Consider the following 26,718-nt stretch of genomic DNA (forward strand, 5'->3'; position numbering starts at 1 on the left):
ATTAATATATTTGATACTTATAATAAATATATAATAAAATTACAACTAAATCTATATCAAAATTAAAACTAATACTTTACTAAGCCACTATGTGGCACTTTTTCAGTTTAATAGTAGTAGAGGATTAATGAATTTTCCACAATATATTTGTCATTTGTAATCTTTTTGAAATATGATTTCAAAATTTTATTATATATATATATATATATATATATATATATATATACGATAGTTCATTCAAAAATAAAACTTAAATTTTATAATAGAATTTATTTTTTTCTTTTAATTTACAATGTGAATATCATTTGGGATTTTTTCTTATAATTAGGATAAGAATATAAGCAATGAAGTACACCTTAAAAAATAGTTTTTCAAAAAACTACAAATTTGGGATTTCATGATCGTTGAACCACCTTCCTCAGTAGGCACTGCTTTAGCTAGCTGAGGGTTGCTTTATATGTTTTATTTATTTATGAATATTTGATATTTCTAGCCTTGGTCCTATGAACTCTCATGGGTTGATCTTGTATCCCAGCCCCTTTTTTGTGAATTATAATCTTAGTATATTATTTATTAATAGGAAATGACTATTCATCAAAAAAATAGAAAATATAATTTGTAAAAAATTTAAAATTATATATTTACAATATTTATGTTAGAAATCTAATATTGTATTTGTCGAAGGCACATACTATTGCAGTCAGTTGTGCATAACAAGTGATTAATTTTTCATATTTTAAGCAATTGAATATAAGTATTTTTATAATTAATTTAATCTTTTGATTTTTTCTAATGTTTATATGTCAAATTTAATTTCTAAAATAATGAAAAATATTTTACTTTAATTTGATTGGCTCAGATGATTTGAGTATTAGGAACCTATATATATATATATATATATATATATATATATATATATATATATATATATATATATAACACATAAGACTTATATCAAATTCATAAAACTTATCAAATAATTTTTTAACTATAATAGTGTTATAAACTATTATTTGATATATGTAGTTTGAATAATAATTATTTTTAATATTAATAATTTTAAATGAATTCTAATATTATACTTATATGATAATTTTTTTTAATTATAGTTTTTTTTAGAAATTATTATTCTTCAAATATTTATTTAAATATATATGAAGGCAGTTTTTTAATTCTTGAACAAATATTAATTAAATTATATTAAATTATCATCACTATTCTCTAGCGATTAAATTTTTATTCTTAAACTATTATAACTTACCTCAACTCATTATTTTCTAACTATTAAATTTTTAATCTTAAACTATTACAACTTCCGACAAATACAACCCACTACGGGGCAGTTGTGATACTTTTTGAATTTTGTATGTTAACCATGATTAAAATTCTGTTTTCAACTTGTTTGAAATAATCATTCTTTAAATTTCCTTATCAAATTATTATATTGTATATTATAGATGCGAGTTTTTTTTAAAATAATCATTCTTTAAATTTCCTTATCAAATTATTATATTGTATATTATAGATGTGAGTTTTTTAACTTTACAATTTTTAGAAAATTAAGACTAGTTTTTTATTAAGCTAATGTGATTCATTAATGTTTAATAAAGAAATTAATGTAAGTGAGTTACCTATGTTTTAATATTTTAATACTGTATTTTTTAATAATATATTTTTTTGTTGTTCAAAAATACTTAAAATTTATGTTAAATAATTGTTTATGAAATGTTATTTTATATTATTATTATGAAAATATTACTATTTTTATATTATAATTTATTTATAATATATCAATAATTATATTTATAAATAATTTTTGTAACATATTGTAATAAATTTATCAATCTAAAATTAGATTTATATAAAAACTAAAGGCAAGTACTCAACCACTATGTGGCACTTATTGTAATTTTTGCACAATTACTGAATTAGTTCAAAATTTATCTACCAATCACAGGTAATATTTTTTGAATAACTAAAATATTTCTAAAGTTTTTTTATTCATTTACAAATTTAATATTTCATACAAATTATATGATTGGGTGAACTTATTTTGTTTTAGAGGAGCCCTTTTTTTGGAGGGTCTCCATAATGCAATATTTTTAGCTAGATTTAAGCTTAATGCTTTTAGTTTCTCTCTCAATATGTTTTGGTTAATGTCACAAAATCCAATACTACAAAAAATGTGTTATTTGATACTTAATATTTTTTAATAACACGATGATAAAGATTATTTTATATTAATACATTTAATAACACGATGATTTTTTTTTTAGCTTGTAAAGATTATTTTATGAGTATATATAAGTGAAATAGTACTGATGAAGTTGTATTTGTTTTATATTAATACATTTAATAACACAATCAATTTTTTTTACCTTGTAAAGATTATTTTATGAGTATATATAAGTGAAATAATACTGATGAAGTTGTATTTAAGCAACAAGATAATGTGAATATAATAATTTTTTACACTATTCTATTTATTCATTTATAATTATACTTAAGACTTTATAATTATACTTTTCTTTTCAATTTTCACAATAATATATTATTGAATTAGATTAAATTAAATTAATTAGAAATAATTATAATTTGTATTTGCTGCTTACAAATATAGCTAATAACAATAAGGAAAGTATGTGACACTTGTTGTATTTACCATAAGCAATATACTATTGTATTCACTTTCACCCAGAACTGAATTAATTTCCACCAATTACTATATATTAAATGACACATTTCTATATTTTTTATATTCATTTGTTCAATTTATGTTTTATAAAAAATGTTTATGTCAAAGATGATTGGTTGAATTTACTTAGTGTTATAGAACCTTTTTGTGGAATCTATTTCCATATTACATTTTTTAGTCAAGATTTCTGGAATGACATTACAATGTAATTATTAATATTAAATTTTGAAATAAATAGTTTCTAATGTTAAAACAAATGTTAGTTAGTTTTAAAATGAAACTACAAACACTTTAAACAAGATTGTAAACTTGAAACAAGATCATAAACTTGAAAAAATAAACTACATATGAACCAATTGGGAGATGTTTAGGATTTAAAGTTGTTAGGAATAATTACATTTAGGTTATAATAATATTCAATTGCATTCACAACCTTGTGAAAAAGATTTTATAATTATATTTTTAATTATAATAATGAATACCTTAAATATTTCGAGTACATTTTTGAAGTAAATTATAAACATATATAATAAATTGTTTTTGTCATGCTTTTAAGAGGAAAAATATTTTATTAAAAAAAAATTGAGGAGAAGCTCTTATAGGATACAATTAAATGAAGGTATTAGAATATCGAATTTCATGTAGATTTTTATAATATGAATAAAGTATTTAAGGTTTTTGACATTTGATAAAGAGGTTCTATATTGTATGGTTTATAAATTACAATGTTTGTTAAAGTTCAACACACTAATTTGTCTTTTTAAAATAATTTTTGAGACTATTACACATTACTTCTATACAAATTTAATTAGTTCAATTTTTAAATTTTAATATTATATAATATTTAGGTTGATTCTTTATCAAAATTTTATCATCTATATTCTACTTCTATTTATGAAATTCATTTAATAATTCAATAAATTTCAGTTATTGCAATGTAAGGCAAATACAAGCCACTATGTGACACTTGTTTATGATTAAAATCAAATATATAAAAACTTAATTGGTCACAACTATTCTTTATCATTGGTTAATTAAAATATAATAATGTAAATATCATAAAACTAACTTTATGTTAAACATAATATGATTTGAGGGGATGAAGAATTTTCACAACTGGCGTATTTGTGGGAAGTGGGCAGATGGGTAGACATTTCGCTACTAGGGCATAACCCTATCCTAACACTTTGTGATTTGTGGTAGTTTGGGGTTGCATTTTGCTTTCATCTTAGAGATTAGGCTAACAACTTTTAGACAAACATGCCCAAAGAACTTGGAAATAAAGAACCCAAAAGTGCCATTGAAAATTACTAGCTTCCTAAGGTCCCAAGAGAATGTGGAAATGAAGAACCGTCTCAAATTGAGGACCCTTCTAGTGTTGACTCAAGTAAACCTCTTTAGGTTTTCCTTCTAGATGATTTTATGGATAGTATTGTTGATTGCCAGAACAAATTAGGTGTTCTATTTTTCTAAATGGGGTTTTGTTTGAAGCTGATTTCTGTAAATGAGCCAAAATGAATTAAGAAAATAGGGGATGGGATATTGAAGCTTTAAGGGGTTTCGCAAAGTCTTATGTCTCTTGTAAATTCAAATAAACAAAACATGTCCAAGTTGTTTTGCAATATGGGATGTTATTTGCAAGATTAGACATTGGACTTTAATCCAAAAGAACCCTCTAGGTTAGATTATCTAATGTTGGTGGAGCTTCCTTTTATAAACCTTTCCTTCAAACCCTCGAACAAAATTGTTCCCTAGCTTGGCAATGTCATTTGGTGCAAGAATAGTACCGATAAATTTTCTAGCTTAAGGGTGCACCCAAGAGTGTGCATTGAAATGGAATTAACTAATCCTTAGCCTAAGAACATTAATCTTATTGGCTAAGGCTTTGAGTTTCTATGGCCATTAGTTTACTTTAACAAGCCTAATGCATGTTTTTATTTTCATTAAAAAGGGCATCTAATCAGAGATTGTCCTTCTAGGAGACTTCAAATTAGTCAAATCCAAATTTCACCATAGCCTAGAAAATCTCAAGTTATGAAATAGTCATCTATATCTTCCTTGCCTAAAGGTATCAACTAAGATCAAGGGCATACCAAAGATCCCTTTTTCACTAATATGGAGGAAGATGTTGTTCTTACAGTGTCCCCTTATAAAGATGTTGTTAAGGAAGACAAATGGAAACAAATTTGGAAAAGGAAAGAGTCATCTAAACCTTCTAGTAGGAAGACTAGTTATCCCACACAATGGGCCTACAAATCCCATCATACCTCTAGTTCATATGTTCACCCTTCTTTTGGTTTCCCTTCATCCAGACAAAGATTTAACTCTCCTACTCCTAAGGACTCAACCATCCCTATAGAGGGGCCTTTGGAGAGGCCTGCATCTTAGTCCTTGCCTATTGCCAAGTCTAATTTGGGATCTCCTTATCACTTGGTAGCTTTAGCTAATCAATTTCATGTCTTTCCATAAGAAGACATTATCTCCACTTTTTCATTGACATGACTTTCAAAAAAAATTCATGGAATGTTAGAGGGATTTCTCTCCCTCACCATAAATATAGTGTTAAAGATGCTATAGTATCATGGAAACATGATATTATGTTACTCCAAGAGGTCAAAATTGGTGATTCCAATCTCTCTTGTTCCCTTTTTAATGTTAGGAGAGATGCTTTCTTTTTTAAGGCTTTGCATTATGAAGGTAGGGGTGGTGTTTCTCTTGGTTTGGTTCCTTGGATCTACAAGTTTGTCATCAACCATGGTCAGGATCCTTCTCATAGTTGTGTGTGGGTTCTCATCATCATTAATGATCAAACTATTGGGTTTTGTTCTATTAATGCTCCATATTCCTTCAAAGATAGAAGTGAAGTGTGGAATTGGATGGCTCAGAACCTCCCCTAGGCTGATTATGCTTTAGGTAGGGACTTTAACATGGTAGAATTCTAAAATGACTGTAGTTGGCCCATCCATTCTAAACTAAGTAATGAAAAATTTGATAAGTGGCTTCTATGTCATAATATTAATAGGGTGATAGATCCTATCTATGACAAAAGCTCTATCCATGAAATTGGTTCACTTGGTCAAATTTCAGAATTGGTGATGAGAGAAAATAAAGGAGGATTGATAAAATTTATATCTCTCCTAATCTTCATATTGTTGAGGATGTTGTTGGTCTATCTATTATAATAGACTATACTCATACCCTCTCTAATCATTTTACCATTATTTGTTTAGTCTTAGGTACTCCCATGGATAATGAGGCTTCTAAGATGCCTTATGAACTCAATATCTCTCACCTAGAGAATCCATCATGTGTTTTTTTCTCTCATTGGATTATGGAAGTCCATCCCTAAGGCTAATAAATGAGTTTCTCAATGAGATTGGTGGAATGATGCTATTCTTAGGAGTGTTAAATTTCTTTATGCTTTCAGAAGAAGGATGGCATGGTAATGACAATGCAAACAAAAATTGTTGAAAGGAGAACTTGAACATAATAAAAAATTATTGAATGGAAGGCCTAGTGACATACACTTACAAAATTCTATGGTTACATTGTAAGCCCAAAATTATAAAATGGACAATTATAAGGGGTAAGGTGTTAAAATTGAGGCAAGATTACAATGGGCCAAGGATGGGAATAGGGGTTCTAAATACTTCTTTAATTTTCTTAACTATAAGAATAGAAAGAAAAATATTGGTAATATGGAAGATTATAATGGCATTTTCCATTTGAGGCCAAAGGAGATTAAAAATCTATTTTAGATTTATTATGAGGCTCTTTTTAAAGATGATAATAATCGATTAGATGTCCAATCAATCTTAGAAGATATCATTAAATATCACATTCCTATGATAATTAATAAGGACTATAGACAATATTTGGATTAGAGCCATCATAGAGGAATTGGAACATGTTTTATTTTCTATACCAGGTAATAAAAGCCCAAAAGGTAATGCGATCTCAATAGAATTATACCAAACAATGTGGGAATATATCAAAGATATTTTTAATCCTCTTTATTTAAAGGTTGTGGAGGTTGGCTCATTAGTAGATAATATTAATAAAGACATTATTAAACTCATCTATAAAGGGAAAAATGAGGATAGTATATCGACGTGATGACCTATTACCTTACTAAACACTTCTTATTAGATTATTACTAAAGCCTTGGCTCCGAGGATCAAATTAGTGACTCAAAACATTGTTATACCAGAACAAACAGGTTTCCTTATGGAATATTTATTATTAAGAATCTAATTCTAGCATGGGAAACAATAGAGTAGGCTCAAAACTTAGGCCAAAATACAATCCTTGTGAAGCTGGATTTTCACAAAGATTATAATAGAATGTGTTGGAGATTTATTTTTAAAATGTTATAGTGGTTAGGGTTTGGTCCTAAGTTGTGCAAGTATGTCGAAATTATCATTGTTTATGCCAATGTTCAATTGATAATAAATAAAGAATTACTTAATCCCTTTCCTTTTTAGCACTCTATTAGACAAGTTTTTCCTTTCTCCTCTTTCCTTTATGTGCTTACAATTGATGCTCTTAGTTATTTTCTCCAAAAGTATAACTAGATGAATCTTATTAAGGGTATTTCCATTCTTAATAAATCAGTGGAGTTATACTCTCAATTTTTTGATGATAGTATTCTTTTCCTCCAAAATTTGAAGCTAGGATATCTAATGCTATAGAGGTTCTCAACCTCTATTATACAATCTCCAGATCTAAGTTAGCACATCATAATAAAATAATTATCATGACTCACATAGATACAATCCCTTCTTAAATTCCTAAAGAAAGGGAGCAAATAAACATAGGAAAAACTCTTGTTATTTGCACATTCCCTTTCGATTGGGTGTCCCTTTGTTTGATATGTGGAATTAGTTTCTTGACAAATCCAAATCCAAATTTTATGCTTGGGAATATATATGCTTATCTCTAGTTGGAAGGATTCAAGTGGTGGATAGTATTTTTTTGGGTTCTCATGTCTATTATTCCTCATGTTGGATGCCATCTAAACAATGTTACAATGTTCCTACTAAACTCACTTGACACTTCCTATAACCTAAGTGGAATGGCAACATTGGTTATACATATACTTCATGGTTGCATTGTATTCAACCTAAACTAAAGGGTGGCTCTGGCTTATTAGACCCCCAAACTCAAGGGGTTTTCTTGGCTTCCAAGTGGATAAAAATAGTTATTGATGGGGAGGGACCTTGGAAGAAGCTAGGTTAGTTCTATATTTTTCATGCATCAATTAATAAAAGAAGGAAATTGGTTAGATGGGTGCATAAAAGTTTATCAGCCCCTTCATTTCAAATTAAATCTTCCTTCCCTTTGCAACCTATTTGCAAATCTTGGCAATTAGTTTGCAAGTTTTTGAATTGGAGATATCCTTCATTGAAACATGGTTTTAGTTTTAGTGAGTCTTATATTTGGTGGAATAAATATATTCAATATCATGAGAAGCCTCTTGTTGTAGCTTTTCATAAATATCCATATTACCTTTTTACGAAAAGAGTCTATTAGTTTAAAGACTTGTGGGACTTTAATTATCTAGATTAGGCACCTTGGAAAATCATTAAACACACTTTTTATTTGCATAAAAAGTTCAAGGAATTTATTATTTTTGTTAGATGATTGGTTCCTATTGACATTTCTATGAAAATATATAGTCCATTGGAATGCAATTTTTTAAAGGACTAGAGGTGGTTGTCTACACATCAATTTGGACACTTTCCCCTTAGAAAATTCTATTTAAATATTGTGCCACCAATGCTATATAATTAAAGACTTAATAAAAAATGGAATTACAAATTCAATGAAATAACTTGGAGTAATTTGAGTGCCTACACTTCAAATTGCCACTAGGCAACAAGTTGAGATGCTTGATGATCCAACCTACTAAATTCTCATTTTGTCTTCAAGATGAATATCTAAAACATATCTTTTGTGATTTTATATGGGATAAGAGTAAGTTGACTCTAGTTTTCACTTTTCTTCTAGTTATCTTCGAGCACTCTTTATGTTGGAAAGAAGCTATTTTATTATTAAATCTTAAAAGTAATATTGTAGCTGATTCTTTGTGACAAATCATATTACTTAACATTTGGAAATATAAGTGTAGAGCTGTATTTTCTGATTCTAAGATGCATCTCGAAGGAAAAAATTTCTAGTTTTACTATGACATCATTTTTAAGATGATCTTTTTGTGTAACCATTTGCAGGGAGGATCCAAAGCTCAAATGAAGATGTTAACTAGCTTGATAGAATTAAGTATTATCTTCTCCAACTATTCAAAAAAGATTTATTTTTGTAACATTTTTGTAACAAACTTTAAAATTCAGTTTATAATTTTTTTGTAAAAAAAATTTAAATTCAGTCTATAACTATTTTGTAAGTGATGTTTTGGTTGCTAGTTAGTTGATGATCTTACTGAGGACTGCTTGATCTATTGTGAGAATTCAATGTTTTTCCCTATGTAATTTTTTCTTTTTTTTTCTTTATTCAATAAAAAATAAATTTGTGTCTACACATGTGTCTAAGGTGTAAGAATTAACAATAAATATATTTATAAGTGTAAGAAATATATTAATGGTTTTAATGTTTGCAATCTAGTTACAATGTACTATATCAAATGTTTAAATACAACACAATTCTATTATAAGTGTTTATAATTGCTCAAAAATAGAGCTTCTAGAAATATATTATAATTACTTAATGATACATAAATGTTTATAATAAAAGATTGACATATCTATTAGAACTATATATGCTAATAATTGCACTACTTTGCAAATATATATATACCTATTAGAATATGTATATTTAAATAGATAGTTATATTTACATTAAATGAATATATACTAAATGAGAAATTTTATAAATAAATAAATTTATAAAAAAAGATCAAAAAGATATTGTAGACTTTGAAAGAATAAATCATTTAAAAAAATGTAAATAAAGCTATGACAATAAATATTATTAGAAAGGGAGTGTGACCAAAGTGAATTTTTAGCATGAAAATATTCACAACAACATGAGGGTTTAAAAATATAGCTTTTGAAAGTGAATACTTATCTTTTTAAAATGAATTCTCATGAGGTGGTGGGTCAAGAAATAGATAAGGTTCAATGGTAATGATGGAGAACGAGATCCTAAGGGATCAATGCATACAACAAATAATGACTTTGAAGCAACAAAAATGACTACTTCTCAAGTACTTGATGGTGTTTTTGGGGGTAGTTTTTAGTTTGAGGTTTGGATATTAATCTCATACACATCATCATAACTCAAATTTTTCTTAAAATCATTGTGTCAAACATCTATCAACTGAGGGAGAAAGTTAACATTTATTGGAGATGATTTTGAAGTGATTAGATACTCTCCACCTCTTCTTTTTCTTCATCTTGATTCTATTTTCCCAAGGAATTATTTAAGGCTGAGGTTTTGGTTCATTAGTCATAGGTTTGTTCTTGTATCAACACCTTTTACCCTTCTCTTGGTTGATCTATAGAAAAACTCATAACTTCTTACTTGGTATAATCAAAGGTCACTATCTTGAAATTATTCTACATAAATAATGGATAATTATGTTTTATTATCTGAAAGGATGTATTTTTTCATGATCCTCCCTAAGTAACATATGGATGTAATGAATTAGTTCTTTAAAAATCTTATTTTGTTATCATATTTATCTAAATCTTTTAAAATCAACCTTATGACAAAGTCTTGACTTTCTTACTTTCTATGAAACTAGTTACAATATTGATTATATTAAGATAAATTTATTCTCTAAGCATTTTAATACTCAATGTATTTCTTTATCAATCTACTAATTAACCACTCATTTATCTTAAGATTCGTCCTCAAAATAATGGACTTCTTAGAATTCTTAAAGGAAAACCTAGTTACACTCCATTGCCTCATTCATATCAGACATAGAGTAATCATCAACTTTCTATTCTAATTTCTCCTACTTCTTTACCACCATCTAAACTAGTTCTTCCCCGAGCATCTTGTTTACCTAGCTCTTTATAGAAGGATCGTGATCTTGTTGAGAAATTACATGTTACTACTACTAATATTTCTTCATGCGAACTTCTTCAAACATCCAAGCATAAAAACTATGAATTATTTTCAAAAGGCCTTAATTTCTCTTCCCATTCCTCTTGCTAATCTAGATGTAATCAATTCCTTCTTGGAGTGTATACCATATTAGATTATCTTGAAATCATTTTTACTAAAGAAAACTTACCTCTCAAAGTGTTTTGAAACCAATGTGATGTTCTTATGGTTGTTCTCAATAATTAAAATATGATTTGAATAATTTTAATTGATAATGGAAGAGGTTTAATCATATATAGTTTAGCCATGATAAAAGCTATTAATGGTTATATGTCCACTATTAAACTTGATAATATTCCTATTCATGGATTTTTTATAATTTCTAAGAATTATTTAAGAATAATAACTTTGCCTATTAAATTTTATTATGTTATCCTAGATACCACAATCCATGGGACATTTGGACCTTTTATTTACAATCTTCTTTTAGGAAGACCCTAGTTGAATAATGATGAATGTTATTTCCTCAACACTTCATCAATTAGTTGAATTTGCTTGTAAAAATATTATGAACATTCTTCACATGGATGATAGAAATAACACTTTTATAAACACTTAATCTCAACAAACATTACAAACCTGTGAAGAAAGGAAAGAGTCTAAACTTGAGGTTTTAAACCAATTAGTTGAGGTATCTTATCCTTCCACTCTATATTAATATAATTGGGATATTTTAGATGTTACTAAAACTTAAGCTTTTACTCTACTCCTATTTTAAGAAATTTGAGAAATAAATTTGTTGTTTCTTAATTCAGCAAAACCATTGAAATGATTAATCTTGATTGGTATGACATAGTGGTCTACAAAATTTAGTTAGCTCTTTCTAATATGGAATCGTTTTATTGTCTTTCTTATCACTCTCTCACAAAACATAGGTTTAACTATCAACATTATAGAAAATTTTAATAGGGAATTTATGTTTCCCTCACAAATGATGGTCATGAACATATGTTTGGGTTGGGGTTCAATGTTTATAAATAAAACTTGCATTCTTTTTAAATATTAATCATGTTTATACTAGTTTCTCTTCATATTTTGAATCCACATCTTAAGCACATTGGATCACAAACCTTCCTTGGATATATTTTCTTTGTATGAACTAAAAACAAAATCTTTTATCTCTACTCCTAATTTAAGAGATTTGAGTAATAGTTTTGTTTCCGATAACTCAAAAAAATGATTGAAACTATTAATGTTGATTGGTATAAAATTGTGGTTTAAAAAAACCACTTATCTCTTTCTGATATAGAATCTTTTTATGGTCATTCATATCACTTCTTCACAAAAGATAGGTTTAATGGTCAAAGTTATAGAAATTTTGAATATGGAATTTATGTTTCCCTTATAAATGATGGTCATGAATATATGTATGGTTTAAGGTTCAATATTTATAAATAAAAAATTCATTCATTTTAAATAATAATCATGATCATACTAATTCCTCTTAATATTTTGAATCCACATCTTATCGCACTAGATCTAAAACCTTCCTCGAATATATTTTCCTTCTATGAACCTTAAGCTAAAAATTTTATATCTACCCCTATTTTAAGAGATTTGAGTAATAACTTTGTTGTCATTTAATTCAAGAATCCCACAAAATATACTAATCTTGACTGATATAACATAGTGGTCTACGAAATCTGCTTATTTCTTTCAGATAGAGACTATTTTATGGTCTTTCTTATCTCAAAAAATAGAGGTTTAATGGAAAACATTATAGAAAATTTGAATAGGGAGCTCATTTTTCCCTCACAAATGATGTTCATGAACATATGTATGGGTTGGGGTTCAATGTTTGTAAATAAAACTTACACTAGTTTTAACTATTAATCATGTTCATACTAGTTCCTCTTAATATTTTGAATCCACATCTTCCCATTGTATCATAATCCTTCCTTCGTTATATTTTCCTTCCATGATTCTAAAACTAAATCTTTTATCTCTACCCCTATTTTAATATATTTGAATAATAACTTTGTTGTCGCTTTATTCAACAAAACCATTGAAACTATTAATCTTGATTGGTATGAAATAATGGTCTATGAAATCCACATAGCTATTTTTTATATGAGATATATCTATGGTCTTTCTTATCACTTTCTCACAAAATATAGGTTTAATGTTCAACTCTTTAGAAAATTTGAATAGGGAATTCATGTTTCCCTCACAAATGATGGTCATGAAAATATGTATGGGTTTGTGTTCAATTTTTATAAATAAAACTTGAATTTCCTTTAAAGATTAACCATATTCATACTAGTTCATCTCAATATTTTGAATTTGTGTATTATCACATTGGATCAAAAACCTTCCATAGATATCTTTTCCTTGCATGAACCTCAAACTAAAGCTTTTATATCCACCATCATTTCAAGAAATTTCAGTAAGAACTTTATTGTCCCTTAATTCAACAAAACCATTAAGACTATTAATCTTGATAGGCATGACATAATGATCTACAAAATCTGCTTAGCTCTTTCTAATATAGATTCTTTTTGTGGTCTCGCTTAACACTTAGTCATAATAAGTAGATTTAATGGTCAACATTATAGAAATTTTGAATAGAGAATTCATGTTTCCCTCACAAATTATGGTCATGAACATACATATGGGTTGGGGTTTAGTATTTATAAATAAATGTTGCATTATTTAAAAATATTAATCACGTTCATACTAGTTCCTCTTAATATTTTGAATCCACATCTTATTGCATTGGATCATAAACATTCCTTATATATATATATATTTTCCTTGGATAAGACCATGTTCATGACCATCATTTATCAGGGAAACATGAATTCCACTTTAAAATTTTCCAGAACATTGACTATTGAACCTATGTTTTGTGAGCAAGTGACAAGCATGATCATAAATGTTGGAAACTATAATTGGAATAATTTTTATATTGACATAGATGTCAAATCTTATTGGTGAGATAGTTGCTACCAAATTAGAATGACATATCAATATTATTGATGAAGAGGGTTTGAAAATAAAAGATAATATGAGAACCTAGTGGAAAGGTTGAGTTTTGAGAAATTACAATGGGCACTTGATCAGTTGGAAATTGAAAAGATAATGTGTTATTTATTCATAATACTAAGCAAGGAAGATAGTTGTATTAAAACCTAGAAAAGATGATCACTGAAGCAAATAATTTACATTTTCTTAATTGATATTCAAAGAAGAAGACTAAGGAACTTATAGTTGAAGCTAAGCTATGCTAGTGTTGACCAAATTTACAATAGAAGTTGAGAAAAATTAGTTTCAACAAAGTGACTATAAAGATAGAGTATTAGAAATGTGGGACTAAGTTCCAACAAAAGGATCAAGTGAAATCCATCTCATTACTTAGCATGTAAACTGAAATAAGTAAACATACATCACATCTATAACATGAAGTAAATTCAACACATAAGATTTTTGTTACCTTGAAAACCTCCAAGAAGAAGGTAAAATTGGGGTGGGGACAACACTCACAAATATTTAGTACTATAGTTGTAAAGTGTGGCCTATTATGGCTACAAAGTTTTGATTATAAACTATGATCTACCTTGTAAAAGGTATGCCCTATAAAAGGCTTACAAGATTATTAGGTCTCACCTTGATTAAAGAATTTCAAACTCACAACTAATTAAGCACTCTATTAGGAGATGCACAATAGTCTATTAGGTCTACTCTGTATCACTTGCTACAATGATCCAACACCTGATTCTTCAATTAGCACCTTCACACTTAATGTCAAATCTCCTATTTACTATTTAACCCTTGATCCTCCTAATTAAATATGTCTTTTCTATCCTTTTACTACTTCACTATATTCTCCTTAAATTGATTTAGCAATGTATAAATCTTTTATAGCCATCTATGTCACCATGAATGCTCTTTGAACCTTAGCATTTATTTTCTTATGTAAGGATAAAATCATTTATGGTTTACCTCCTTCAAAAGGTATTGGTGGAGATGGGCTATGTCATAATCAAAAACTATGGTTGATCCTTATATTCACCTGATTGCTTCCTTTTTTGAATTGTTTACATGCAGTGCATAAAGATGCATAATATGATTGGAAAATCATGTTTGTGTTGGACCAAAAATTGTTACATAGGATTTTGTGCCATAACAAACATCTATTTATTAAAAGAATATTCACTTGGCATCAATAGGCTCTAATGCTCGGCCTTCACTATGCTCTTAATGTTGGTACTTGACTCTGGATAGCTCATGCACTTACTCTTTCTTGACACCTGAATCACTCAGTACACACTATTTACTCAACATCTTCTATTGGCTTGACTCTTGAGTGACTCAACACATACTAACTTCTCGGCATCTTCTAGTGCTTGGCACTAAGTTTTTCATATTACTTGGCATGTATTCGCTAGAGGCTTATGCTCAACATACTCTATGCACTTGGCTTGCACTGCATCTCTACTAGCTAATGACTAAGTTTTTATTCACTACCTTATCAAAAAAAATGAGATCAACAATCTCCCACTTTTAACATTAGTGGCATAAACACTTTTTCATGGCATATGCAATCCTATTTTATGCATAAGTTAGACAATATATATTATATGTTCAACTTCTCTACAAAATTTGCAAAAATGTTGCTATCTCTCATACCTTATTACCCCCCCTAAGTAAATAGTTCATTTTAGTTTTTCTTTCAGTTACTCCTACTAAGTAGATATTTTCCTAAAAAAATTTCTCCAAAATTCACAAAAATATTTATAATCCCCCTTTTTTGACATGTATGTCATTTGGGTGGTATACTTATAATGTATTTGTCCAAAAATGGCTTGTGTAGTTCCATAATAATTTTCAAAACTGCATACCAATTATTACTTTCTTACAATCTAATGATTGAATCAAAATTTATAGATTAGCAGCCATATCAACTAAGCCTTCATGAGTAGAAAGATTAGAATCTTTCTTAATGAATGTCTCAGCATAGGCTAGCTCTTTCTATAAAATTTCCATGTGTGGAGTCAACATGGACAAGATGCTCATCAAAGTTGATCTAATATTAGCATTTTTTTCTTGCAGCATGGCAAGCCTACTTTGGGTCTGTAATAAACTCTAAAAATGAATGTGACTAGTGCCAAGAGATTGTCTTAATGTGGAACCTATTAGCTATAGTTATCCTTCTAGCTGGTTAATTGATTGTTGGGTCTCTTTTGTGAAGATATCAACATCACATAGTCTACTATACCAAGAAAAGATATTATCCAAAACTTTCTTTACACTCTCCATCTTGGTTGCTAAATCAAGTTGTCTTAGTGCAATGAAACCATATATCTTTTTCTTAACTTTGGTTTGAAACCTCTTCTCAGACCATTCCATTAATTTTACATTGGTGTCTATATCTTCATCCTTTATTTTACTAACTATATGAACAAATTTCTCGATCATAGGTTTATTTGCAAAAGAATCTAAAATATCAAATGCATCTACAAAAATATCTTTAATATCATGTAGCACATGTTTCTTCTTGTGCTCTCTCATCAAAATTTCTTGCCTTTTCTTTCTCTATAGAGCTTCTTGAAGAATTCTCATTTCTTCAATTGTGATTGTTGTTATATCAAACTTGGGTAGAATAATCACCTCATCCAAACTTACATCCTCCATTGATGTAGTTTCAATACTCAAAAATTTACTAGTACTAGACCTTGCTATTTTCATGGTGTTTTTTTGAACTTGGCTTTTGAAAAGTTTGGCTACTAGAAATAGGTGTAGAGATTAGTAAAGTGACTAGTGTTTGTATAGCTACTTGTTCCTCTATTCTAATAGTCATCTTATCCTCTTCTCTATATGAATCATCCTTCTGATTCTCTTCCTTGTACTTGTTCTCTTCATTTCCCTCTTTGTCTATTATCACTATTCCTAAACTATGTAGACTAGGAATTGATGTTACTTGTGCTTTTGCCTCCGTCTCTTTCATCTCAATTAGGGATAACTTTAAGATACACCCTTTTGGAAAAATATATAAAATTTTGGCAAATCAAACATTAGTTCAAGGGGAAAAATTTAATTTCTATTGGCAATTTTTTTTTTTGAGTAATAAAATATTTAATTTAATTGGCAACATTTTTTCAACTATATGAAGACTCTAGAAAATCCTAATGAATCTTTATTATTTATGAAAGTGATGGATAGAATTACACATACCTAGAAACTATAATTTTATTATTATTATATGGATCCTAATTAATTATCAAACTTGAAGGTTAAATTTATCTGACTTTTATCATTATAGTTTCCCTCCAAATTATTGAATGGTGGTATGGAGTTAACATCCCTATTATTTATTAATTGTTGGAGGATCTTAAATAAATGGCCTAAATCCTATTTTGGACCAAAGTTTTAAAAGGATACCAAGTTTTAAAGAAAGCCCCTAAAATAAAGACACATGTTCCCAATCAAATCTATTTTGGGCCAAAGTGAGAAAGGATAAGAAGTTTTGTGGAAAGTCTCTAGAATATAGACACATGTAGAATCTACATACTTACTTGTAATGTAACTTAAAATTTTACCAAATATTGGCTCATATGACATTGACTGAGATAAGAATTGAAAATTGTAGGTGAATATATGTAATTTACCACATGGAAAAGTAGACTGCACTAGCGAAGTCATCACTAAAATACAAATACTTCAACATTATTATTGACAATTGGCCTAAGCATGAGACAAAATTTTTGTAAAGGGCAGGAAACATGGCCACACTAAAAGTGCAAAAAAAAATAGAAGCCAAATTTGGGGTCCCTAATGAGTGAGATCAGCCAATTGGTGAATATTAGCCATTAAAGTTATCCTTGATCTCAATGCCTACAATAGGCATTGGAGATGGTGCACTTGTAATCTCACCTTTTTGTTCTAGAATTACACTTTCTTATTTTGATTCCTTCTCTTTTTCCTCTGCAACATGTAATGGCATTAATGATATGTTCTATTGTTACCCATTTCTAGTAGATGCAATCTCAACTTTCTAAGATTCTTCAATCCTTACATATATGAGGTTTGAGCATGGGATTGTTGGATTGGTGGATTCTAGTTGTAGTTTCTTGATGTCTTCCTCACTCAATGGATTTACATTTTGAGTGGTGTTTTCAAGAATGTCCTCAATTTTTACTAAGACTTATTGACTCTCCTTCTCTATATGCGGACATGTGTTACTTGACACATTAACATCTTGTGCATCATGTTTCTCTTCCTTAGTCATGTTAACCTTTTTTGTTCCATCTTATTTCTCTTCCATTGAACCTTCCTATTTTGTGTCATCTTTTTCAATTTCTCTCTTTGATTCCTTTCCTTTCTCCTCTACAACTTTTTTGCATAACCCATAAATAAATTTCAAGAGTAAAGCACTCTGGGCTACCACCTCTTCTACTTGCTTCTTCAATATGAAATGCTCTATATTTATGAAAAAATATCCCTTTAGAATTTGTTCATATCCTTAGCAATAATCTACTTATCCAAAGTAGGCATGACTTGGGCTAATATAACCTCTCTGATTTGTCTTTCAGTTGTTAAATTGAACTATCACTTTTACTCAACTCTATCATATAGGATTTTTAGCATAGAATTAGAAATCTCTAGTGGAGTGATCTTAAATGTTGTCATCATATTATATATGGCCTCTTCTAATTTTTATTAAAATCTATATGTGAATAGCTAGATAAATCTGCATTTATTTTTACATTTTTACATAGATTGTCAATATCAAATAAAGGGTCGTGGCTTACCACTTTGAATTTATTAATCTCATATGATCATGTCTTCTTCTCATCTGATTCCTCCTAAGGCTTTTATTTTCTTCTCAATTTCTTAGCAGGTATTCTTAGCTCAGCTAGGGTACTTTCTCATTTTCCTTTGGCCTTTGTTTGTTCTTTTGCCTATGTAGCAACAACCCTTGTGCTTGACCTTCTCGAAGGTACAACTATCCTCTATTGTTACTTCTTCATAGTCTTCTTTGGTTTTTCCACTACCTTTTTATGTGCTTTTCTCTTTTTCTTAGTTACCTAGGGTGCTTCCTTGACTTCTTCTTCCTCAAGACCCTTTACATGAACATCCTAGCCATCACCCAATCCTTGAGTTAGTTCTAGAGGTGCATGACCTTCTTCCTTCTCCTCCTCCTCTTCTTCTTCTTCCTCTTCTTCTCCCTCTTCTTCTCATCCTTCTTCTCCTCCTCCTTCTCCTCTCTTCCTCTTCCTCTTCCTCCTCCTCCTCCTTCTCCTCCTCCTCCTCCTCTTTCTCATTCTTCTTCTTCCTCATCCTCCTCTTCTTCTTCTTCTCCTTCAACAAATTTCTCTTTCAGTTTCTTTACCATTCAATTCTTCTTTCTAATGACTGATGGAATTTGTAAGCTTATTGTAATTATGAATTTTTTCTCATCATAATTCCCAAAGGATTTCTCATCCTTATCAATCTCTTCTACCAGTAGTGTAGTAATAGCTATAGAGGTTTCATCAACATTAATCTCATACGGGAAGGGTCTCAACCATCTTACCATTGGAATTACTTCTTGTACATATGTATAGTCAACTTCAACTAGGAAATATACATCATTGTAATGTTGTTCCACTAGTGACACATGAATGCTTGACCCCTTCTTCATAGACTTCTTAAAGTCTTCAAAATACCTAGTCATAACTAATTCATAATTCTTACCTAATTGTTTAATGAATTTTGCAATTTGTTGTGTTATTGACTTGTTGGTCATCCAAACAACTTTTCCAAATGTAGAAAAATTATTTTGCACAAAAGAATATACAAATGATTAATGAACCAAACTTAAAATAGGCACTTATAGCTTTCCTAATAGCTTCCAAATTTTTTGACAATCACTGAAGTTGTAGCTCATCTAGTTTATAGAAATGATCTCTCTTTACAATCTTTTAACCTAAAGCAATTTCCATACAAGATACATTGTTCAATTAGATTGACTAAATTTGTGTGCTATCCACAAATGCTATCATGGGATCTATGATTATGTCAATAGGCATCCCTCATTTGTTCCACATAGCTCTATTGTTCTCTATAATTTCCTTTGCATCACTCCTCATACTCTTTGGTCTATTAAAGGTAGGATACCCTATCACTCTACGAATATTCCACTTGGATAATCTAATAGGTCCACCTCTCCAACAATAGTTGGTTGTCACGTATTTGGTTCAAAATGATCTTTATCCACTCAGTTTTGAAAACTTGAGGAAAATCTAGGGCTTGTGTTAACCTCTTCTACTCAATAATTTTGTTTTCATCCTTCAACATTCAATTAATGCACAATTTTAGATAAATGTCCCTTATTTTCATATCACCTACCTTGCCTACCTTACATGTATAACAACACCATACATCCTGGATCATTAAAATGTTTTGTGGTATCTATCAAGATATATAATCCACCAATATAACGAAGAGGGGCAGGGGGTGAATCAAGTATCCAACTATTATCACAATTATCAACCTTAATAAACTTTAACAATATGACAATATAATTAGAAACCATAGAAAGATACTCATGCACAATTAACACCAAATATGTTAACTAGGGAAACTCTTGATTAGAGAGAGAAATTCAATGAGGATTGTACCCATAAGATGATATACTAATATAAATATTCATTGTTAGAGGATTAATGCTATTAGGAGTCTATAAAAACATTTAGTACATATCAATTCTTGTTAGGAGAGTTTGTATCATTGTTAGGACATGTGGAAGATAGTTGGACACATTTCCCAAACAAATTCGAGGACAAGATCAATGAACCCACTATTCAACTGAGCTTCATATTATTCCTTGTAGAATAATAGAAATAAAATTTCCTTTCTTTCTACTCCTTTTTCATGTCAACCAAAATTCTACTCCTTTAGATCTTTTGCTAAGCATGCATCAATAGATTATATCTTTGCTAGAAGATATAATGCAATTATCAATAACTACTTCATAGGTGCTTTGTCTATGTACTTATCTTAGTAAATTAGGTAGAAGTTCCATACGTCTTCAACTTATGTGTTGTGCATTTAATTAAATCATTACGACATAGTGAAGAACATGTCCCTGAATATGCATCACTAGACAATCAAACCATTATCTATACAAATAGGATCTCTCTCTATCACTATATAATTCTTCACAGACTTACTACTATGTTGACATCAATGACAAACACAATCATGAATGTAACATGTCAATACTCTCTAATGCTTAGGATACTCCCCCAAAGGCATATCATCAGTACTCATGCTAACAATATCATGGATAATTCACTAGATAGATCTCCCTTGTAAGCGATCTCAAAAATTGCATGGAAAGGGGGTTGCCTCACATCATTACTAATCAATTACACATTGAAAACTTCCTTCCCCTCTTTCCTATGTGTTGAAGAAGCCATCTTGACTATCTAGGGTTTGTAAAATACTAAACACTATAACTCAACCCAAGTTAAATACTTTTCAAATTTACTAAATCATGACGAGTTGTAGTAGAGTCTAGATTAAAAATGCTTGAATCTCCTTTTGCAAATTTCCTTCATGCTCTTCAACATTTGGTAAGTGCAAATGAGTTGAAAATTGACTATATAACCCTTGAAATTCTACACTTATTGCTTAGGCCTTACACACTTGTACACTCAGATACCATAGGATTTTCAACATGCTCAGCTAACATAGCAAGCTCGAATATCACTACCATTCCATTATAACTTGAAAATAACTATATTTCTTTGCATTCTTGGAAACAACACATAAAAAACATAATAATGGAATATATCATACTTCTAATCACTTCATTTCATCTTGATTCATGCAAATATAATCTTTTTAGACCTTAGATGTTTGGAACTAATGCATAGTATTACATTTCAAGTGACAGTTCCACACATATCTTTGATTGCCTAATTGGGGGTAATGTGATCGCCAAATCCATTAGATAAAAAGTGACCTCATCTGCACTTGATTTTCTATGATCTTCCTTCTTTTTCCATTTCATGTTCATCTACATCTTCACCATTTTAGCATCTACCTTTCCTTTACCTTTAACAAATTCATTACTTGGTGCAGGTGACTGAGTTGAACAATTTTTGCTAACATGATCGACCTTCAAACAATAAGAGCATGTAATCTCATTCAACCATCTATTGTAATTACCTCTAAAGTGTGCCCTTATGCAATTTTTAGAAACATGACCATAATCTTGACAATAGTGACAGCTATACCTTATATCCCAATTGTAAGAATTTTCATTATGGTGTACCTTTGTTTGCTAGTTTAATGTCCACTTGGGCTTGGATTTGCATTCATATGATTTTTGTCCGTACTTCTAATAATTGCAACAACATCCTTCAAAAACTTGAGTTCTCATGGTCTTGGTCCTCCATTCATGTGCTTGATATCCTTCATTGTTACAATTGTAGCAGTATTCCTTTATATTTCTACTTAGGGTTTTGGTTGTCATCTTTTCTCCTTCAAATATTTATGATAATTCCCACAATTATCACAAGTGTGTTTATTGTTCTTACCTTTTTCACTCCTTTGTTCACTACTTCTAGATGATTCTTCTCCCTTTGTAGTAGTGTATCCCAGTCCAACAATATCACTATTTGGTCTTGCAATTCCATCAATTTCTCAAAGTACTTTATGGCTTCACTAGGTTTGTTAAGCTTTTCTTTTTATGTCCTCAATTCATTTTGCAATATCTCATTTTGTGGCTTCAAATTTGTGATCTTAACATCCTTCCTATTTAGTTCATGGTTTGCAAGCATCAACTAATTCATTGTATCTAGTTGCATGGTTGTAAGCTTTTGCACATCCGATGTCTTCTCTTCAAGTATTTTAGTTAGTAATTTTTCTCTTCTTCAATCATGAAATTTTTCTTCTTCATCTTTCTTTTTATGTTCAGTTGTGTCACACAACAATACTGATTGAACTTCTTGTTCCCTTTTTCATATTTCTAACATCTTCATTTAGGGCACCATTCTTTTCTATCACATCTACAATTGCTACATCAAACTATTCTAAGTTTCCTCCCTCAAATAATCTAGTAGTGTCTATTTCTTCAAATTGAATGTCATTTTGTTTCACAACTATTTACTTTCTTCTCTTCAAAGATTGCTATAGTACATCACTTGCTTCATTCAGCTAATGTAGGACAAGTTGTATTTCAATCTGCTGGTCCTCAATATTCTTTTCCAATTTCTAGACTTCTAACTTCAAGATCTTACCTCTCAATTTGTCGAATTTTCCTTTCAAGAGAACTTATCTCTAATACCAACTGCTGGAAGTAACAATGGAAAAGTGAGTTCTAAGAGAGTGGGGGGAGGTTGGGGTGCAGGGATTGAATCAACACTTAAATATTTAACCTTAAAAATAATTCACAATACATCCATTTCATAACTTAGTCTATAAACTAAAAATAATTATCCATACATCACATCTATAAGACTAAGTAGATTAAACACATAACACATGAGATTTTGGTTACCCATATACCGTCCAAGGAGAAAGAAAAATTGTTGAAGAAGGAGATTGTTGAAAATAGATTTATCATACTATTGTTGTTTCACTAATATCAAACCTACTTTTTCTTGGTAAGAAAACTACTTATATGATTTAAGTACTATTACCTATTTGATTGATGAAAAGGGTTTTATCAAAAGATGTAACAATAACACCTAGAGGAAAGGTTGAGTTATGATATAAAAAGGAGTACAAGAATTAGTTGAGACAATGATATTGTTAGAAATGTTAATCTTCCCTTGGATGTATTTAATTGGGATATTCCAAGGATCCCTAAATGTAGTTTTTCCTATTGTACACATGTGGAGGACATGTCATTGTTTGTCCTTTATTCCACATGTGAGGACAAATGATTTTTATAAATCCTTTATTAAGGAATTTAGTTTATCCTCCTTAAGAGGATTGTGACACTTTGCACACACCTATTATGAATGTGGCATTCATAGAAATGGGAGTTACACATGCAACTCCTTTCTCATCTCTTTAAAAGAGATGCTCCTCCTTCTTTCTTCTTTACTCTCATCACTTTGATGTTATTGTATTGAGCTATTTTTCTCCAACACACCCTCTCTCTCTTCTCTAGGCATTTTCCTTCATTCATAATACTCACAAGGGGTTTTCTTTGCTTTCCCCTTATAAATCCTTGTCTCCATTGTTGAACCATCTTGGTGTATGCTCTTGGATTTTGCTTATCTCATGGGAACATTGTTTCACACTTAACTTACTTGGATTTTTTCTCATTCCTTGCTCAATCTTATCGTTTCTTACATGGTACTAGAGCTAGGTATCTAATCCTTGTTTTAAGTTTTGTGTTGAAGGTTACCATTCATTGGAGCACACCTCATTTGGAGACGTCATTAAGAGAAGAAGTTTGTGTTGTGATTTTCTGCTCATTCTAACATCCTTTGTGTGCAGATTTTTATTGCATCATATTTATCATTGTTTACTAACACTCTTTGGAAGGCTTGCTGCCAAAGGGTTCATTGTTCAAAAAATTTTAGTTTTTTTTGGTTCTTATTTTGGAAGGTGTGCCACCAAAACAAGAAGCATTTATTAGATAGCATTTTTTTATTCTAATTTGTGCAATTTTTTAAATTTTTTATATATATTTAGATTAATTTTTTTTTAAAAATTGAAATTTAAACATTCCTTATAACTCTATTTTAAATTTAATATTTCATTTCTATATATATATATATACTGAGCTAATTTAAAACATTTCATATTCATATTTGTAAAATAAATAAATTTCTAATATTTATCATAATACGTCTATTTTGAAACATAAAAAGATTTTAAATCTATGAGATTTAAAAAAATTCTCATTCTTTCCATACCTTCATTCAGTTCTTTTTAGTATCTTTCCTTGGTTATCTGTAGATCGATTGGAGTTTTTTTAAAAAAATCTCATACCACTAATTAGAAACCCTAATTAGATATTTAGATCTGTAGCGTGGGTTCATCAAAGTAAGAAGAGTGCAGACCAGAAGGGTTCATCAAATTAGCATTAATTATCATTTCCTTTAGTTGATCTTGGCTAGGGAGGAGCAGTCGTTGGGAGCCTAGAAATCGGAGGAGTCACGCTGCACCAGAGTATTAACAGATAAACATATTTTATGAACCTTTGTTAAACGTATTGATGCATGCATTTTTTTTGTGTAACTTATGAACAGATCAGGAATGTCACCAAGGCATGAGTGGGAACAGGCACAGCCAGTGCTACAAATGCTATACAAATCTGAGTTCTAACTTTTGAAGGACCTTTGTAGAACTTTATGTGAAATGCCCATGCAGATTTGAAATGCCCTATGAAAAAGATTCTTTGCGTTCAATCATTGCTTCTTTCGTTTGATTTATTCCACATGTTTAATGTTTAGTAATATTTGTTTTGTCTTTTCTCTTTAACGTTTTATGCAATAAGTTTGTCCACGTATAAGTTTGTTTTCATCATTTCACACCCAGGAATCCTAAATATAGAGAGTTGGATTTGTTTGTCTATCATCCATTTTAGGTGATAATCATTTTTTTAAAAAAAATGTCTCTGACTTATTCTTTTTGTTTCAAACTAATCATTTTTCTAACGTTTCTCTGTAGGTTTGTACTATTATTTCTCTTCAAAATCTTAACATAGTCTTTTCTGCAAGTTTTTTAATTCCAGTTTTTTAATCATATTTCTATTAAGGAGGACATTTTTTTTAATATAAAAATGTCAACCTTAATTCCAAAAATAAAACTTAGTCATTCTAATTATCATTCCTGGAAAACTCATATTTCATTCATTTTTCGTTTTAAATACCTCTTTGAGATAGCCACTGATCCTTCTATTGAACCTGGTTCAGCGACTACTCAAGACGAAAAAGATACTTGGAAAACTAAAAATGAAGAAGCTTTAGGTTTAATTGGTATTTCTATTATTCCAGATTTATATGTGTTAATTGCACACTGTTCTAAAGCTCATGATGCCTGGTCAATCTTGCAAACCAAGTATGAAAGTGGAGATGAATACCACAAAATACAGTTACAGGATCCACTTGAAGATCTTAGGTATACAGATTTTAAGACTATGGATGAATTTATATTAAAATTTGATTCTCTTAAAAGTCAAATTATTGCTTTAGGTGTTCAGTTAGAGGACATTAGTTTAATTCATCTTATTCTTAAAAAGTGTCTTCCTAGACAATTTCAATAGTTTATAGCTAATGTTCATGCTCAGCTTGCTATTCCTACTTTAACTACTTAGTTAACTTATGTTATTTTTCAAACTTTATTAAGACAGGAAGAAGCTAAGCTAATTCAGTTTGGTACCCTTAAATCAACTGAACATGCATTTATGTCTCGAAATTCAAATAATAATTTTCATTCAAATAATAATAATAACAACAAACAATATAATATTAATTGTAATAATTCCAATAATAAATTTCAAGTGAAATATAACAATAATAACAATCACCATAACAATAATCATAATAACAATCGTAATACTAATAATCAAAGGAATTATTCCAATTCGAAACCTCATTGTTCTTATTGTGGCAAAGATGGTCATGTTGTCAATAACTGGTTTAAAAAGAAAAATGATAAAAAAACCTATGAATATCAGTAACCATAATAAAAAATCAAATCATAAAAAAGCTAACTTTATTGGTTCTAATTCTCGTCATGCTTTTACTTGTAGCTTTAATCTTTGGAGACCTTTAGAATGGATTGTTGACAGTGATGCATCACAACATGTAACTTCTCATAAAGAAATTTTTGATTCTCTGCAACCTGATATTGCTAACATTCCTATTCAGTTAGCTAATAATCAGACTTGTAAAGTTGAAGGTCTAGGTGATGTAACTATTCCTAATGGTAAATTGCATGAT

The sequence above is a fragment of the Cupressus sempervirens genome, chromosome 7, assembly GCF_028749045.1.
Source record: "Cupressus sempervirens isolate cs-2001-9-10 chromosome 7, ASM2874904v1, whole genome shotgun sequence".
Lineage (NCBI taxonomy): Eukaryota > Viridiplantae > Streptophyta > Pinopsida > Cupressales > Cupressaceae > Cupressus > Cupressus sempervirens.